Raw genomic sequence first — 5,753 nt, forward strand, 5'->3', positions numbered from 1 at the left:
CACACACACACACCCCCCACATGTGAAATCGTTATGGCTACTTTACCGGATAATTAAGTCAAGACTTCCAATGTATTGAAAAAGGCGTTGAATTGGGAGAGGAAGATTTTTTCTCTCTGGAGTAAGCAGCTGGTTTCTCCTGGTCAAGGTGCCAGCAGGGGTTGGCTCCACGGCTGCCCTCCATACCTACTGCACTTAGAGTGGATCAGATTCAGGCTGAAAGCATGAGGCTTGATAGCCAGGCTGACCTACTTACCATCTTTATCTTCTAGGGTAAGACCACAGGCGGCATCTCTAGGCGTCCGCTCCTTTTCAGGAGGTTATTAATGACTTCCTGCCTCAGCATTCCTCTGAAGTAATGGTGGGTGCATCAATTAGGTATGATGAAACTTGGTATCTTTAGATTCTAAGCCCCATCCCCACTCCCATCCCCATGTTTTAGTCATTGTGTTTTCAATGGCCAGGGATCTGATTGCACAAAGTGTCTAGTGTCTAACTTACAGTTTTCTGGCTAAGATAGGGTGACTAATTGTCCTGGTTTTCCTAGGAGGCAGGATTTTTGGTACTAAAATGAGGACAGTCCTAGGAGAACTAGGAGGATTTGTTACCTTAGTAAGAAAAACAGGCATGTTCACTTGGCATTGCCTGCCCTTCTGACAGCTTATCAGTTTCCTCATCTAGTATACCTACCATGACATTTACCTACTTAGTCCGAGTTTCCTTAGGGGTAAAATGAAGGTAAAAATAGTATCTACCTTGATAGGTTCTGGTGAAAAGAAAATGTTGGTAATTGTTTTAGTTCGTTTGGGCTGTTATAACAAAATGCTATGGAACAGTCTAAGCTAAACTAAGCTTATATGCTAAGACCACATAATTTATAAACAGGTATTGTTGCTCACAGTTCTGGAGGCTGGGAAGTCCAAGATCAAGGTGCCAGCATGGTCATGTTTTGGTTAGGACCCTCTTCCAGGTTCCTAGCTGGTGTCTTCTAGCTGTGTCCTCACATGGTGGATAGAGTTGGGAGCTCTGTGGAGCCTCTTTTATAAAACACTAATCCCATTATGACGTAAGGGTCCACCTACTAATATCATCACCTTTGGGGATTAGGATTTCAACATATAAATTTTGGAGGGACACAAACATTCAAACCGTAGTAAAAACCTGCGAGAATGTGCTCGTAAACCTATAAAGTGCATGCCCTGGCTGGGTGGTTCAGTTGGTTGAAGCACTGTCCTGTGCACCAAAAAGTTGTGAGTTCGCTTCCTTGTTGGGGTGTGTTTGAAGGGCAGCTGATGGGTGTTTCTTTCTCTCTCTCTCTCACCCTTCCTCTCTCTCAAATCAATAAAAACATATCCTTGGGTGAGGATTTAAAAAAATGAAAACAAAATAAAACTATAAAGTGCTATAAAATCTTATCCATTAGTATGTGGCCATTATCAATGTTGATACGAGACTCAGAGGAGTGTAGACTCACTCCTCACAGAATCACTTATTGTCAGTCATCACAGATTAATCCACTCATTAAATCAACAAATATCTATTGGGCACTTACCACATGCAAGGTCCTCTTCAACAAAAAAGACAGAACCCCTGTCTACTTGGGGTTTATGTTCTAGCAGATGGAGATATAAAATAAGCAAACAACAAAATAAACTAAAGGTATAGATTGTGGATGTGCTATGATGGAAATAAGGGCACATAGCTTGTGGGGTGGTCTTATAATTGGTATGGTGATATAACTGAGGAAGGAGTGCTTACTTTGTTAGGATGGTCCAGGAAGGCTTCTCTGAGGAGGTAATATTTGAGCATTTGAAACTGGGCAGGCAAAGCACTGAAGGGAAAGGTGGAGGGAACAGCAAAGGTGGGCCAGTGTGTCTGGAATGTAGTAGGGGCATAAATAATGGTTTTAGACATCTAAATGGTAATGTTGGAGTTCTGGGAAGAAGTTGGTGGGAAATATGAATTTCCAAGTCATAATCCTCAAAGTGGAATTAAAGCCACAGGAGTGGATGACATCTGAGGCAGTTTCTATGGTGTAGGTGCTACCCTGGAGGGATGCGGAATAATTTCAGATGCTACACCTGAAATTGTATTGTGATTATCTTTAGCGTATTGGAAAAAATACACAGAACCAGACACGGAAGATGAATGACATCACACATCACCTGAAAAAAAATTCATGAAGTACCCCTCTTTCTGTCCTTTCCTCAGAATCTTCTCTGGGCGGCACCAGTTCCCTCCTTCTCTCTGGTCCTAGGTTTCCTCTTATCTCCCCTCCCCAGAGCAGCTTCTTGGTTCTCCCTTCCCTGCTCCTCCATTTTGCCCCCATTCCTTTTAGATCATGTGCAGCCTCCTATTTGTATCTCATATCCATTGACCATAGGATCTGCTAGACTTAGGAGGAAGCTGAGAACTGTAAAATAACAGTTACAAATATTCCCTGATGCAAATGTGAATTTTTCTTTTTGTCACAAAAGACCTGAAACTCTAACCATATCTTGGTGAAAACCTAGTCATCATTGTGTATCCTGGGAGTTTCTGCACAGGATGTGAGGGGCGTTCTCAGGAAGGGAGGCCTGGATGAGCGAGAGAGAAGGTGAAACGTGGGGCCTCCGTCCAGCAGGCCTCCAGGGCTTGCCCCTCACATGGCCCTGCTCTGCCCTCCTGGCTCTGGGACCGTGGGCAACTTTCTCATCCCTCTAGGGCTCAGAGTGGAGATCACATGTACTTTGAAGTCATTATGAGAATTAAACTAAAAGAGCTAGAGCGTATTAAGTTTTTCATAGTGTCAATAAATGAGATACGTGATTACTTGCATTTCCTCTATTTTTATTTTAAATTCATAAGATATTTTAAACAACTTTTATTTTTAAGAAATATGTTTAGTTTTCATGTTTTGTTTTTTTTTTACATTTACTCTCTATTTGGAAGATAATAAAATTTTTCCCTTTATATAACTTCTCCTTTAAACAAATTTACATATAGTTTAAGAAGTAGGTTGATTTATAGGGAAAAAAGTAAATAATGGTACAACTCATGAAGGACATGGAATAATTTTGGGAAAAGGGCTGAAATAGAGTTTAGGAAATGATAAGATTAAAGAAGAGAGTGTAGCTAGTCTATTTTATTTCATTTGAAAGGGGTTACAGATTATTAACCAATGTCACCCCAATAAATTTAATAAAAAGTAAAATAAAAGAGAAATGGGCTATAGAAATCAGCTCATTGGCTTTCCTTTCTGTTTAAGGAGTCACTTTAAGGCAAATTTGGCAAATTCATCATTAAAAACAATAACAATAAAAGCCAGCAGCACTCTATCCAGTTTCACTGTTTATTTTAGGTTTCCAGGTTTAACTGAAGATTTGCTGGGAACCCCTGCTTATCCAGCCTACCCACGATGCCATCTAGAATGCAAAATTAATTACTTCACTTGCTAATGGCTGACAGCGTATTAGTCTCTGCAGATTAAGGGGCACCTTTAATCAAAACTCCGAAAGAAAAATCATAATGAACTAGGTAGGATAATTGTTCATTAAAGAAAGATGTCAAGAGACAGTGCTAAGGAGCTGAGTGAGCATGCTAGCTCTTGGTTTCTAGAATGTCTAGGCTATTTCCATACAGAAAGAATCTATTTGAACATCAGTCTTTTTTTTTGAACTTGGAAGACAACTTATGTTCTTCATGGCAGACAAAAGTGGGAGGGGACAGGGATTAGGTGTATGTGGGGGACAAACCCAATAGGGCAGTTTTAGGGCAAAAGACAATTTGAGCTCTGATCCGTCACTTCTGCCCACCAACATTTTGTGCTGGCCAAATCTGGTTAAAAGGAACCATTGAAAAGAGATATAAAGCGTAGAGAAAAGTAAGAGGTTAACATTTATTGAGTGTTTGTTATGCTCTGGGCACCAGCTATATGTGAACTCATTCAGCCCCCACCGAGACTGTATAAGGTACTCATATTATCTGCATTTTATAGATGAGGAAACTAAGAAATTAAGTGATGTGCCTAAGCTTAGGCATCGCGGACAGTCAGTTACAGAGCCAGGACTCAGGACCCAGCCGGGTAGGTGTTCTGCTTTTGGAAGTCTGTACTCTTAGCCACTATGCTAAGCAGCCTTTTTAGGAAGGTCACTACAGGGCAACTCACAGTCCAGGGGATGTGGAAGGTGAGGAGAGAGAAGGATGCTGTTGCTCAGCAACACATCTGGTTTTTCAAGCTGCTGATTGAATCTGTGTAATTGCTAGCTTGAAATTGCTAGTTTACTCCTGACCAGAGGAAGCTGCCTGGGGTTTGTGTGGCTTTTGAAAGAGGTAAGTGACCCTACAGTTCAGGCCAGAAGGCCTGGGGAGACACCTGGCAGAATTGTCCTACCACCTGGCAGCATCTCCTCCTCTCTTCCCTGTTCTGTTCCAGGCCATTCTCCCGAAGTCTGTGTGATGATGTTTCTGGGTGGACACCAGGGACTGACTCAGACTATGGCTTCTCCCACTCACCAGTCACTCTGGAATGATTTACAGCAGTGGCTCCCTCCTGGTTTTGAGAAATAAACACACCCACTTACCTACTCACCTCCGCTTATCATCAGTTATCTAAAGGAGTTCCATTTGATTATTTGCAGTACAAAGTGAACCTAAATTCATGCTAAATTTTAAGTGCACATACATATGACTTTTTAATTTTTATTTATTTTATTGATTTTAGAGAAGGAGGAAAAGAGCGAGTGAGAGAGAGAAAGAGAGAGAGACTGAGACATTGATGTGAGAGAGACACATTGATCGGCTGCCTCCCGTACACACCCCAATCAGGGATCGAACCAAAGACCTAGGTATGTGCCCTGACCGGTAATTGAACTGGCAGCCTTCCAGTGCATGGGATGAAATTCCAACTGAGCACACTGGCCAGGGCTACATATGACTTTTATGAGAAATGAAGGGTACTGTGAAACCAATCAAACAAGATAGTATGATACAACTCTGACATGTCTGAGAACCACTGATGTGAGCCCAATTCAAACAAATAAGAATTTCTCTACCTTGGCGTTAATTACATTTTGGGCCATATAATTCTTTTTTTCTTTTTAACAATTACTTTTTTTAATTAAAAAATTTTTCTTCAATTACAGTTGATATTCAATATTGGGCTACATAATTCTTTGATGTAGGGGGCTGTCCTGTGTTCTGTAGGATGTTTAGCAGCATCCCTGGCCTCTACTCTGATGTCAGCAGCACCACACTCTCCTACATGAGTTGTGACTGTGGCAAAGGACCCTGCACAGGTCTCAGCTGAGAACCAAGGAAACATCTATATTTAAGTATTCTATCTAGACTTTGCAGTAGAAAATGACACTTCTCTTGAGGATCAGATTCTAATATTCTTTATAATATTTTTCTTAATTACCAATAAATATGTGAATACATTATCTTGGTAAAAGATTCAAACAATACCGGGTTACAGATCAAGCTGTGAGAGTCCTGATGTTCCCCCCATCCCCGACCTCATCCCTGTCTACTGTCTGCCTTCGTCTGGTTTGCTTTCCAAGAATATTTTTCTTTCTTTCTTCCAATAGGTTCCAGACATGGACAGGATTTTAATTATTTCAATAACTTCTGGAGATTTTTCTTCTAACTTGCATGCTTCTAATTTCAACTCACATTTTTTAAATGGTCCATTTAATTTTCTCACCAAGCACAACATCTACATAAATTATTTGAATTTCTTCTGCACAGGAGATTTGCCTATTCTCTATTTATTC

Source organism: Miniopterus natalensis, chromosome 2 (genome assembly GCF_054644295.1).
Source record: "Miniopterus natalensis isolate mMinNat1 chromosome 2, mMinNat1.hap1, whole genome shotgun sequence".
NCBI classification, from domain to species: Eukaryota; Metazoa; Chordata; class Mammalia; order Chiroptera; family Miniopteridae; genus Miniopterus; species Miniopterus natalensis.